Genomic DNA, 13,592 nt, shown 5'->3' on the forward strand with positions numbered 1-13,592 from the left:
GCGCAGGCTCAGTAGTTGTGGCACACAGTATTAGTTGCTCCATGGCATGTGGGAGCTTCCCGGACCAGGATCGAACCTGTGTCCCCTGCATTGGCAGGTGGATTCTTAACCACTGCACCACCAGGGAAGTCCGAAAGGCCCTTTTTAATTAAAAAGAAAGTTGTTTGGAAGCCAGGCAGGGCACAGGAAAGTGTAAGGTGGAAGCACTGGCCACAACAGCCATATTGTTTGAATTGTAGCCCACCATTTCCAAGCTGCGTGATCTCGGATATTAGTTACCTAAACTCTCCAGTCATTGCTTTTGCCATTCTCATCATAGAGTTCATAGCACTTACCTCTTGGTGCTGTGAGGAGTAAATTCAATAATTTATGTAAATCTCGTAGTACAAAGCTTGAAACACAATAAGCATTAAATAAGTGGTGGCCAGTGTTAGGAGCTATTATTGTCATGCCTAAATTACAGTGCCTGGCATTGAAACGCCTGTGCAATCTGTCTCCAGCCTGCCTACTTATCTTGTTTCCTGCCATTCATCCATTCATTCCTGCTGTATTTGTTCATCGTGAACTTGCACCTGGCTCTAGCTAGGCCTGTGCCCGTTTCTTCTCCTTCTCGCCTTCGTTCTTACTATGGCTTCCGGATGAAAAGCCCCTTCTCATGCTTTCATCTCACCCTCTGAGGCTCAACGTAAGTCCCATTTCCTCCCTGAAGCCCTTTACAGTGAGCCCATTTCTGTTCACTGTAGGCTCTACTGTTCTCTAAATCACTGTTGTAATTACTGTTTGTGTCACAGAGTTTGGTACTGGATTAGAGAAAAACTTTCTGTGATGGTGGAAATATTCTATAGTTGAATTGTCCAAGAAGTAGCCACTAAACTTATGTGGCTACTGAGCATTTTAAATGCAGCTAGTGTTATTAAAGGAGTTAATTTTAAATTTTTTTCATTTTAATTAATTCAACTTTACATTTAAAAAAAATTTTATTGGAGTATAGTTGACTTACAATGCTGTGTTAGTTTCAGGTGTACAGCAAAATGAATCAGTTATACATATACATAGATTCACTCTTTTTTAGATTCTTTTCCCATATAGGTCATTACAGAGTATTGAGTTGAGTTCCCTGTGCTATGCAGTAGGTTCTTATTAGTTCTCTGTTTTATATATAGTGGTGTGTGTATGTCAATCCCAATCTCCCAGTTTATCCCTCCCCCTCTTCCCCCTGGTAACCATAAGTTTGTTTTTTACATCTGTGACTCTATTTCTGTTTTGTAAATACTTTCATTTGTGCCATTTTTTTTAGATTCCACATATAAGCGATATCATATGATATAATGCCATTTGCAGCAACATGGATGGACCTAGAGATTGTCATACTGAGTGAAGTAATTCAGCTTTACATTTGAATGGCACCTTGGCCCAAAGTGTCCACCATCTACCCTGATAAAAGCTCTTGTAAGAGGTACTACTCATGTGTTCCCACTGGCCTCCTGGGGCCAAACCTATTTTCTCTTCCCATGGTGTCCCTTTTGCCCATAGAGAAATCAGGGGTGGATTTTGGAAAAAAAGGAAAACATGGGATAGAGGGGCAGTGCTCAATCAGAGGAGGTGGGTATGAGCTAGACTGAAGCTGGGGTGAATGGGAATCAGTCTGATGCCTTCCATCTGTTTGTGAGTAATCCTTTAGAATTGTCTTCACTGTTCAGCGGGATTTACAGGAGCCCTGGTGACCTACTTGCCTTACAGCCTCACATGTGAGTGAAGTCTCTTGTGGTGGCAACTGAGTCATTGTGTCCGACCCGTGGACCTGACCCTTTCAGGGATCCCTGGAGATGGTGCTATAGCATCCCATTTGGCCTGGACCAAGCCTCTGCTTGGCTCTTCCTTCCAAACTTGACCTTTCTTAGAGAATCCTCAGAGCTGGCTCTGATTTCAAACTCTTCAGAGCTGCCTCAGTCTCCTCCCTGTTTATCTTGAGTCTATTCTTCTGTATATCCCAATAGTTCATGAACCTTTAGAGATCACAGACCTCTTTGAGAAGCTGATGAATGCTATGGACACTCTTCTTAGGAAAATGCACATGGCCATATTCATTATGTAGTTTTGCTGACTGTTTTGGGAAGGTCACAGATCCCTTGAAGCCCAGGCCCAGGTCTGAGAGCCTTGGCTAAGAATACGTTCTTTAATTTGACCTTAGAGGTTTTTATATGCTATTCCTTCCTCTCTCAGCACCAGCTCAGCTCTAACTAATTCTGTACTTGTTGGGCAATGTTTGTATGACTGGTTGAGGGCTCTAGTTACCTCATGACAGGAACAGTTACTCTGAATAGCTAGGGGGAGTATTTCAGTTTCTATAAATATCTATCCTCAGTTGTAGGTTAATAGATGAGCATTATGGCTTCTAAACCCTTTCCCCACCTTACAAAAGAGTTTTTAGAGCCTGATGATATCTAGGTGAAATAATGAAATTCATAAAACAGCAGTACTGAGCTGCAGTCTCGGGGCTGAGCATGCCCTCTCCACACCCACCCTCATCACCTCCAGTTAATTAGAGGTTTCCAGCCCTGGATCTGTCATGTAGGATCATTCCTATCCTCAGCTGAACTTTGAATGTGCACTTCTCTAACTTGGCTGGGCTTTCTTCTGATCTTGCGTGATCCTCTATCTCACAGACCACAAAACTTTAGAGTTAGAGGACATGTTGAGACCATTTCTTGCAGAGGCCCAGGGAGGGAAGGGGCTGGTCCAAGGTTCCACAGTTGGTGGTGACAAGGCAGGGCTAGAACCCAGCTGCCTTCTTTTTTTTTTTTTTCCTTTTAATTTTTTGGCTGCGCAGCATGGCATGTGGGATCTTAATTCCCCGACCAGGGTTCGAACCTGCACCACCTGCATTGGGAGCATGGAGTCTTAACCACTGGTCTGCCAGGGAAGTCCCCAGCTGCCTTCTATAACAGCTCAGTCTCTCAATTTCTCTATGCTTTATGAGTGATTTGTCCTTGAGTTTTGGTTAAAATGACTCAGGAAGTAGAGTCTGTATCATATGTGTAGAGACACCTCATTGCATGCCTTGGGTATGTTTTTGCAAATTTGATAATAAAGTGAATTTCAGTAACATATATTCTATCATGTCTTGCAAAGATTAGAGAGGTATTCCTTCTGTAAAAGCTTTCAGCCTTGGGTATACACATGGATATAGTAGAAAAAACCCATGTGCCTAGAGGGAAAATAATTTTCTGATGAAATATTCAAATAATGTTCAGAATAAACCAACACATATTAACGCGTGAGATAACAATCTTTTTGTCTAGAGGAAGATATAGCCTATTTCTTTAAATTGAATATACATTTTTCTCTATGCACAGGTAAATATTCCCTTTGAAAATCTTTCTGCTCTCTGAGGGGTTTATCTTGCATGATTACTTTTAATTGTTTATTTAACAGCCTGGATTAGCTTGCTGCAATGTTTGCTTAGTATCTTGTGTAAATTCGTTGTCGTTAAAAGTCAGTTTTCCTGATAGCATTATTAAGATTTATTATTTCTATAAGTATTATTTTCTCTGCAGTTGGGTTTCTGTAAGTGGAATAGACAAAGAGGGAAGCAGTTATTTTGGTTTTTACTAGCCATGGGATAGTTTATTTTATAATTTAATTTAAAAAAACTCTAAAAGTTTATATGAGACATCATAAAGTTTTGGATGCTTTAGAAAGTCTGATGTCAGTTTTCCCTCAGTTGCTTGCCATGATTATCTTTCCTGGGGCCAAAATGATCATAGTAACTTTCTTAGCCTGGTCCTGCAGCCAGTACATTTTGTACTATAGATGATTCCAAGAGGAAGGACGAGCTTAAACAAATGAGCTGCAGATACAATCCTCAAACTTTATATTAATTGATCATTTCAGCCTGCTCCTGCACTAAACTTTTAACTAGAGCAGCTAATAGGAAGCAAATGGATGGGTTTGGATTTCATCTCTTTTTGTTTTCCCTGCTCACTCTCTGGAAAAGGGGCTAATGAGCAGTGAAATGGCCAGGCATGAGCTGCAGAGGAGAGGGCGCTCTGCCTGGGGAGCCTGTCGCTTTGTAATCGGCTCCTGAATTATCACAAGGTGCCCCATGGTTTTATGGAGGTGTCTGAAATGGCCAGGATCCAGCTTTGAGGGGAGTCAGGAGAAGAAAAGATGGTGTTCCAAAGGGAATGATGTCCACTCAGTCCATTGGATTGAAGCTGTACTCCCAAAGAAGTCTCCTTAGAGAAAAAACAGTGAAAGGCAAATATGGGTGTGCAAAGTTTGTATTTACAGTACAGATGCTGACACTGTTTAACATAATAGCAAGCTGTTGCCTAAGCATCTTTCAGAGGGTAATTAAAAGGCTCCTACGTGCACCGAAACCAATTATATTAAAATTTTATTTGTAGGGAGTGCTCAAGACTTAAGGTAAAAAAATCAGAATTCATAACCCAGTGGAAGATGTCTTCCTGCTACGGGCAACAGGGATGCTGCCGAGGAGATCCCAGTTAAAGGCCAGGGCTTGGGGGCTTCCCTGGTGGCGCAGTGGTTGAGAGTCCGCCTGCCGATGCAGGGGACACGGGTTCGTGTCCCGGTCCGGGAAGATCCCACATGCCGCGGAGCGGCTGGGCCTGCGCATCTGGAGCCTGTGCTCCGCAACAGGAGAGGCCACAACAGTGAGAGGCCTGCGTACCACAAAAACAAACAAACAAACAAAAAAAACCAGGGCTTGGTTACAAAGGCGGAGACCTCAAATCAGCTTTCCTCTGACCCAATCCAGGGCTACTTTAATGAGGGAAGGAAAAAGTTCACTACTGCAGCATTATTAAGTAGAAACTGGAAGAAAGAACTTGTTATTCCTTTGGAAAAAAAGACCAAAAAAATGATGTGGGCCTGCCTGAAGAAGTTTCAGTGGCAGAAGGGTTTGGAAAATCAATGTTGAAAGGCTTCTAAGAAGATGCTTTTTTTCTGGAGAGCTGCATTCTTTGGGCATAGTAAATGGTTCATATTTGTTGTTCGTGTGTTTGTTCATTGTCAAAAAATCCAGCAGGTCAATCTGCATGCCCCAGCTGAATCCAGGAGACATGCATCCTTATTCAGATGCTGAATAAGGAGATTCAGCTCCTTATTCTCAGACTGTCACTGACAGACTGTGTGATCTCAGAGAAGTCACTTTCTTGCTCTGAGCCTCAGTATCCTAGGATCTGTAAAATGGAAGGAACACTTCCAGCTCTAAAAAGCCTCAATTCTGCTGTAACAATACTCTGGATTCAGAAAATGTCTCCCCTTCTAACCCCTAAATAATTTGGAAAATGCTGTCAGCCTTTAAAACCTCTCTATAATTCACAGGTATTAGTTTCTTCTTATTGCAGTTGGAGTTATGGAGAGTCAGTGAAGTTTACTGGCAGGCACAAGGTGACCTTGCCATCCTTCAGAGGAAGATAAAGAGCTGTACTCCTGACTTCAGCCCAGAGCTTAAGACATTCAGGCCCAAATTGCATAGAAAATGATAAAGATTCTGATGGAATTTGATGTATGGTGTCTTCCTTAATTAACCACGTCACATCAACTCAGTCATATGGGTCTTTCCATCTCCTCATCAGGCCTCTCTGCCCTTTTTGTTCTTTGACCAGAGTCCATCAACAGTAGCTGTAGCTAAAGATACCAGGATGTGAGTGATGTCATCTTTTGCTATATCTGTGGGGTTAGGGTTGTGACGTGAGTACCTGCGTATGTGGGGACAACTCATATATCACAAACTTCCTTCCCTGGAGGATGTTCTGACACCCATTCTCCACATTCCCAACCAGGGCTGTCTCCAAAGTCTGAGCGAAGAGACGTATTGGGCTGAAAACTTGGGGCCCTTTGCAAGGATGTATCTTTGGCTGGCAGCTCCCACCCATGTTTCTTGTCCCCACCAGTCAGTATTCTCTGCTCCAGGTCCCTGCCACAAGTCCTGCCAATGGCTCTGGGAGCTCCTGGGGGAATCTCAGGTATTACTGGTACATGGGTATTTGATACTTTCACCACTTTCTCTCTCCAGCTCTGACTCATAGGTTGCTGACTCTTGTCACTGCCGCTCTAGGTCATGGTGTAAGTCGCTGGGCCTGGAGCTAAGGATGACTGAGAGTGTCATCTCTGGTTGCAGCCCATTACGCTTGAACCAAACTTCTGTACCTCCTTTCTCTCTTTTCTCAGGTAGGACTTACTTTATTTCATTTTTTATCATCCTTAATTATAGTTTACATTAATGTTTATATTGATTTTTAAAAAAATTTTATTGGAGTATAGTTGATTTACAGTGTTGAGTTAGTTTCAGGTATACAGAAAAGTGAATCAGTCATACACATACATATAACCACTCTTTATTTTAGATTCTTTTCCCATATAGGCCATTACAGAGTACTGAGTAGAGTTCCCTGTGCTATACAGTAGGTTCTCATTAGTTATCTATTTTATACATAGTAGGGTGTATATGTCAATCTCAATCTCCCAATTTATCCCTACCCCCTCTTACCCCCTGGTAACCATGAGCTTGTTTTCTACATCTGTGACTCTACTTCTGTTTTGTAAATAAATTTTTTTAGATTCCACACATAAGCAATAGCATATGATATGTCTTTCTCTGTCTGACTTACTTCACTCAGTATGACAATCGCTAGGATAGGACTTGCTTTAGAGGGTCCTTAGTTCTCCACATGAAGAGACCCCTCATATCTGAATCTTCAGGCTCAAGCTGAAGTCCTCACCTCCATGGATTCTAGATGTGGAGTCAAAGCTGCCCTCGAGCTCTTGATATCAGGGTCCATGACGCCCAAAGACAGTAAGGAGAACCCTCAGTTAGCTCGCTCTTCCCCCTGAAGGGACAGCCTGTCTCCCTGGTGAGACAGGAGGAGAGGAAGGTATTTGGTCCCCACTTCTGTGGCTTGCTGCCCTCCCAGAACACACCCCAGGCTCCCTTTGACCAAAGAAAAAAGTGGAGAACTTGCCTCTGTAATGACCCTCTCATCTTTCTCTTCTTCTTCAATTCTTCAATGCCTGTTACTGGAAGTATGGTGTGTCCTTAAGCTCCACTTGCCTGCTAGGACTCTCCATCATGCTGCCTATCTTGGCCTGGCCGCCATAGACAGAGCCTTGTGCTGGGAGCCTCTCCTCTTTCTTTCCTCCCCATCTGTCCAGGGTGCCACTCCATCAAGAGCTGATCTTTCCTGGAAAATGATAAGCTGAGATGTTGGATAATGATCATGACTATACCCTACCTCTTTAGCCGGCTATTCCTGATGGAATGTGATCAGAGCCGAGAGGTGACACCTACGTTTTGGGTTTCAGGACTGAAGACCAAGAGCCTTGCCATAAACGTGAAGATGATAGCTCACCTGGGAATAGGTGGGAACCCTGCCTGTTGAGACAATCCACACAGGTGGCCCTTCACTTATCCCATTGCCATCCTCCAGGGATCGTTATAACTAAAATTTATGGTTGGATGACTATTTATTTATTTATTTAATTTGGCTGCACCAGGTCTTTGTTATGGCATGTGGGATCTTCACTGAAGCATGTGGGATCTAGTTCCCTGACCAGGGATTGAACCCTGGTCCCTGCATTGGGATCGCAGAGTCTTACCCACTGGGCCACCAGGGAAGTCCCTGGATGACTGTTTAGACCCAGAGCGTGCTGCCTCTCTGGGAAGGCACTTGTGCCTGATGATATTTATGATAATTCATGTAATCTGTCTGCTATAGAGTAAGGAAAGCTGATAGAAGAGATCAAGTCTGGGGCTTCATTCAGTAGGCAACAGAGGAGTTGAAGGTGGATATAATAGAATTAAAATGGTGACTAGTGGAAGCCATGGAGGCAAGAGAAGTGGGTGAGGATACAAACAGACAGAAGAGGGTATTGGAAACATTTGAGCCCAGTTATTTTAGGGAGATCTGGGTTATGGACACAGAGAGGTTTAAGGAGAAATAAGGCAAGTAGGTGGAGGGAAAGGTACTGAGTAGATTGGAATGAACGTTCTCCTTGGAGGAATCAAGGTGAAGGTCATTGTTAGATTTAAGGACAAGGGCAAAGGGACTGCTCTGGAAGTTCCAGATACTCATGCTCCCAGCAGTCCTTGTTTTGAGCAGATGGGAGGAAGGATGACTGAAAGAATGAATGAACACTGCCAGTAGACTCTCTGAGCTTACGAAGACTTGCTGGGTGAGTCAGAGTTATTAATATAAATAGTTACGGTGGCAACAATATGTCCCAGTGACAGTCCTATTTTAAAAATTAAATTAAAAATCTATTTAAAAATGTTGTTCTAAATCCTATGTACATTTTCTTTTGCATTCTTTTGAGGACTCGAGTCTGTTATTTACAGTGTTTATTACTTTTAAGCATATGGGAGTACATATGATGTCTGTCCACTTTTTTTTAGAGCTGGTAAACAGACTGGGATCAGGACCAATATAATCATATTCATTCTGCCACTGACCTTGCGCAGTGCTCTCCAAGGTCAGTAATGGTGGTTGGATTTTTGTGAGAATTGACTTGTTTTCAGCAGGAGCTGGGTCTCCCGCCTACTAACATTTGTAATCTCTCCTTACTATCTAGCCGGCTGTAAAATTACTAGTACAGTTCCCCCAGACAATGACTTTTTGATTTTCTACTTTCTTATTGATCAATAAACAGTTTTGTTTTTGTTTTTTTTTTAGTGGTATGCGGGCCTCTCACCATTGTGGCCTCTCCTGTTGTGGAGCACAGGCTCCGGAAACGCAGGCTCAGCCGCCACGGCTCACAGGCCCAGCCATTCCGCGGCATGTGGGATCTTCCCGGACCGGAGTACGAACCCGTGTCCCCTGCATCGGCAGGCGGACTCTCAACCACTGTGCCACCAGGGAAGCCCCCAATAAACAGTTTTAAACCAAAAAACTCCACAGTGAGAATAGAAACTTATTTGGTACTTGTAACTACTTGCCTTGGAGAAGAGAGAGGGATTGGAAAGATAAGAGCCTTAGGCTCCTGCTGCCTTCTTCCTTTTTTAAAAAAAATAAATTTATTTATTATTTATTTTTGGCTGTGTTGGGTCTTCGTTGTTGCGTGGGCTTTCTCTAGTTGCGGCGAGAGGGTCTACTCTTTGTTGCGGTGTGCGGGCTTCTCATTGCGGTGGCTTCTCTTGCTGTAAAACCCAGGCTCTAGGTGTGTGGGCTCAGTACTTGTGGCTCGTGGGCTCCAGAGCACAGGCTCAGTAGTTGTGGCTCATGGGCTTAGTTGCTCCGCAGCATGTGGGATCTTCCTGGACCAGGACTTGAACCTGTGTCCCCTGCATTTGCAGGCAGATTCTTAACCACTGCGCCACCAGGGAAGTCCCTCCTGCTGCCTTCTTGATGGCAACACCAATAGATGAAAATAGAAAAATGCAGTCATAGGTTAACAAAACTACTGACTACACTATGCTAAATAACCGATTGCTTTGCATGAAGTTAACCCATTGTTTCCTTGTTCCCTGGATATATGTATCACCCTCTGTAAACTTCAAGAAGGCAGGCTTTGGCTGTTTGCCTTGTGCCAAACACAGTGCCTAGCCTAGAGTTAGTGTTAAGGAAAAAATAATAGAGCTATCAGGATTGACGATAAGAGGGTGAATTTATGTCTCTGTTATATCGAGACTTGTTTCTAGGAATTTCCTTGCATAACTTTGACCTCTCCAGCTACAGTTAAGGAGAGACCCCTGGTCCTGTGTGTTTTGTGTTTACTACGGCAGCAAATTTAGTTTACGACCGTGGAAATACCTCTAGGTAGTAATGACTGTGTTTCCAATGGTTATGGCTTCCCATCAACCTATTCATTTTCTTTTGGTTTTGTTTTTGGGTAAATAGAATTTTCTAAATAAGTTTAGAAAATAAGGCAATATTTTTTAGTAAAACCAAATCAATAACCAGCTAAGGATAACAGAAAATTTGTGATTTGAATAGAAAACTGTTCACATGGGTGCATTTTGAAGGATGGCAGAGGTTTCTTCTCACATTTGTTGATATCATTGGTTTTAACCAAGGAGCATTTGGAGGTAGGGTGAAGTGAAAGTGTGTGTGTGTGTGTGTGTGTGTGTGTGTGTGTGTGTGTGTGTGTGTTTTGAGCAATGCTGAGTCATTTGTTTTTCTGATAAGAAATGTTGAGAAACAGTCGGCTTTTGGTTTTCCTCTTTTCCATGGGGACATCACTGACAAACACCTGTTGTCTGTATAATGCTTAGAATTCAGAAATGGCAAATTCAGTGATGACACAGCAGGGTATCAAGGAAAAGGGAAGGATAGAAGAGCTAGTTTATAGTTCATCAAAGTAAGAATACTCTTATCTTCCTTGAATAAAACATGTGCTTTAACTCACCAAATATGGAATCACAGACATTGGGACCTGGAAGGGCCTTGGCAGCCTCTCTTTCAATCTGCTCATTTACACACAAGGAAACAGATCCAGAGCAGCTCAGGACTGTTTGAAGTCACACAGTGAGTCAGTGACAGAGCCCTCCCACTCTGGACTCCAGCCACACGTTGTGAAGAGGGATCGCCACCCTCGATTGTCCTCTATCAGAACATCCGCAGGAAACAAATCTGTGTTCCAGTTACAGATGGGACCCAAGTGGCCTTTCCCTCCATGCCTTTGCTGGTCTGTTTTCTCCAAGTGGCTTCCTCAGGTTGCTGGGTACCTTGGGGGGCCCCTTTCCAGGACATTGACAAGAAGCCTGGGGCTAGAGCCTGGAGGGAGGTTAATTGCCATGAGACACTCAACCCACTTGTCCACATTGAGAAGGTTGTCCAGTGCCCATGGGCTCTGTGTGTCACGGCTGCAGCCCAGCAGACCTAGTAGCAGTGAGGCATAAGGCCTTTCACTTAGCCAACTGATGAAAACTCTGTCCTTTTCAAAATGTCCCAGAAAGCTAAAATAACTCATATTTCCCACGCAACGTTAGAGCAGATTTATGCCCCTTTAAGAACACATGTGGTGCAAAAAGATGAAGGGAGAGGGGGCCTAAAGTTTTACATATGGCACCAAGGTAATCCTAGCCGAGTTGGCTCCTCTCCGGAGAGCGCCTGCAGGGTATAATTAGAACAGAGATAGCCATCCCCACAGATCTACACTTGAGCAAATCGTGGCTATGACAAAATTGGAACCAAGGCTAAATTTATCAATAATGGGGTTTAAAAAAAGAAGACAAATGAAGTTGAAATTTCTCCTTGTTTATTTTAATGTGCAGAACATTTTCTAGCTGATTTATGCCACGGCTTCAGTGTATTTTTCATTTTTTATTTATTTTGCAGTTAATTGGATTTCCAGCTTTTGCAGCCAGCCACTGTAATTGATCCCTGAAAAGATGGATTTATTGCTTAGGCAGGCAGAATTCTGACAATCTTCAGAGGTTGGAAAATAAAAGAAAACAGCGCATACAGAGAGCACTGTGGGTCACCATTGGGTCAGATCAGCAAGATATGTTACAGCTGGCAGGTTTATGGTAGCCTTCCTAAATGAGGAGCACCAGGATCCAGTGGAGTATTTTGTAGGAGATTGTCAGTGATCCATGCTTAGGAGGAAATGTAGCTTAAGATGGAGACACCAAGGTAGATGTCAGATCCCAGATAGGTTGGACCCATGGTTGGAAAATTACTGATAGCTAAACTTGAATGTCACACCTTTGGTGGCTCAGTAAGGAATGGGACCTTATTTTCGCTGTTAGGTGGCTTTGTTTGAATGGCGTAATGGCTCGGGGGGCAGAACCAATATGGAACTCATGCCTTCAGCTACTCTTTGCAGAAGTTTCTGGAAATTTGTCAGCTGATAAGCAGCAGAACATTGCCCTCAGCTCTGCAAAGGTCAGACATCCATTCAACCATCCTCCTAGCCATGCATCCATGCATCCATGCATCCATCTATGTAATAATTTTTTTTTATTGAGCCCCTACTCTATGCTAAGCCCTTTGTTTGGTGCTGAGCATAGAAAATGAATAATAAAAAAATATAGTCCCTACCCTCATGGAGATTATAACCTATTCGGCAAGTACTAATTACAAGTTTGCTGAGAATTAGGAAAGAGAAATTCAGGAAGCTGCAGTTACATATTATAGGTGGACCTACCCTGATCTGGGGGTTGGGGAAGTCTTCCAGGAGGAAATGCTGTGAACTGAGACCTGAGAGACTAAATATACAAATAGACCATTGTCAAATCCTATGTAAAATAGAACTCTGACCCATCATCTGCAGCAATCAGCCCAGAAAACCAGCCTATTATCTACAGTAACCAGCCTGGGCGGCCAGCCTGCTATCTATGTCATACTTATAGGAAGTCAGACCACTCTCTCTAACAACCAGTCCAGAAAGCCAAACAATAACTCATATAACAATTGGCCCCAAATGGCCAGGACTTGATTAATAACTGACAGCTTCCCTACTTTTTGTCCTTACTTCCAACTTAGGATCAACCAGAGAAAGTCAAATCTGTGCTCCTAACCAATCACATAGAATGCCCTACTTCTAGTTTTCCCACCTACAGCTTTCCCTTGCCAACAGCCTCCAATAAGGGCACACCTGAAACCTTCCCTTTTTCTGTTATAAAGCTTTCCTACTCCTCTGCCTGCCTTTGAGACTGTCAAAACTCAAGAGGTAGTGGCTCTCTTGCTGTAGCAAGCTCTGGATACATAGTTTTTGCTTGTTCTCATTTGTTTGGGCTTTGTTTTTTTCCACAGACCTGAAGAATGAGCACATGTGGGCCAGATGGTGGTGGGGAAAAGAGTGTTCCAGGAGATGGAACAGCACATGCAAAGACTCTAAGATAAGAAAGACTAAGGCAAGCTTCCCTGGTGGCGCAGCGGTTAAGAATCTACCTGCCAACGCAGGGGTCACAGGTTCGATCTCTGGTCCAGGAAGATCCCACATGACACGGAGCAACTAAGCCCGTGTGCCACAACTACTGAGCCTGCGCTCTAGAGCCCACGAGCCACAGCTACTGAAGCCCACGCCCCACAACTACTGAAGCCTGCGCACCTACATCCCGTGCTCCGCAACAGGAGAAGCCACCTCAATGTGAAGCCCGTGCACTGCAACAAAGAGTAGTCCCTGGTCACTGCAACTAGAGGAAATCCCACAGGCAGCAACAAAGACCCAACACAGCCAAAAATAAATAAAATAAGTAAATAAATTTATATATTAAAAAATGACTAAGACACACTTTTCAAATTGATGAGTAGAACATGACTGAAATGTGGAGGGTGTGGGAGAGACTGGCTTGAGATGTGGCTGGACATAGGGTTTTTGCAGGGAGGGTTGGGATCCTGCAAGGCCTTGTGAGCTGTGTTGATGATTTTGGCCTTTTTCCTAACCAGAGCAACATTTATGGCTGATCCTGGGGAGTTTTCTTCTTAACTAGTGCATTTCCATTGTGACTGGTCTCCAGCTCCTGTCTGCTCCTCTTTATGTGAGCTGCTTACAGCCTATCTGTGGGCCTACCTGCTTTGAGAACTCCTCGTTTTCTGTTGCCATTGTTTTTGCGAGGCTTGCTGTGTGAGTCCTGCTCTATGTCCTGTTCTATGCCAGGACCAGCTTCCCTGTCCTTCCGGGCA

General features: G+C 43.6%; 1 long non-coding RNA gene across 3 annotated transcripts; it reads left to right on the forward strand.

The window, feature by feature from the left end:
- The first annotated feature begins 523 nt into the window (after window positions 1-523).
- On the forward strand, window positions 524-13,139 carry LOC137224404 (uncharacterized). 3 transcript variants are annotated; one of them, XR_010943328.1, is made up of 4 exons: window positions 524-685; window positions 1,298-1,456; window positions 8,420-8,496; window positions 8,697-9,049. It is a non-coding gene; the product is annotated as an uncharacterized lncRNA (long non-coding RNA). The 3 variants fall into 3 exon arrangements; XR_010943329.1 differs by lacking the exons at window positions 8,420-8,496; window positions 8,697-9,049 and adding an exon at window positions 12,720-13,139 and having other exon boundaries at window positions 526-685; XR_010943327.1 differs by lacking the exon at window positions 8,420-8,496 and having other exon boundaries at window positions 526-685.
- Window positions 13,140-13,592: the final 453 nt, after the last annotated feature.

The sequence above is a fragment of the Pseudorca crassidens genome, chromosome 5, assembly GCF_039906515.1.
Source record: "Pseudorca crassidens isolate mPseCra1 chromosome 5, mPseCra1.hap1, whole genome shotgun sequence".
NCBI classification, from domain to species: Eukaryota; Metazoa; Chordata; class Mammalia; order Artiodactyla; family Delphinidae; genus Pseudorca; species Pseudorca crassidens.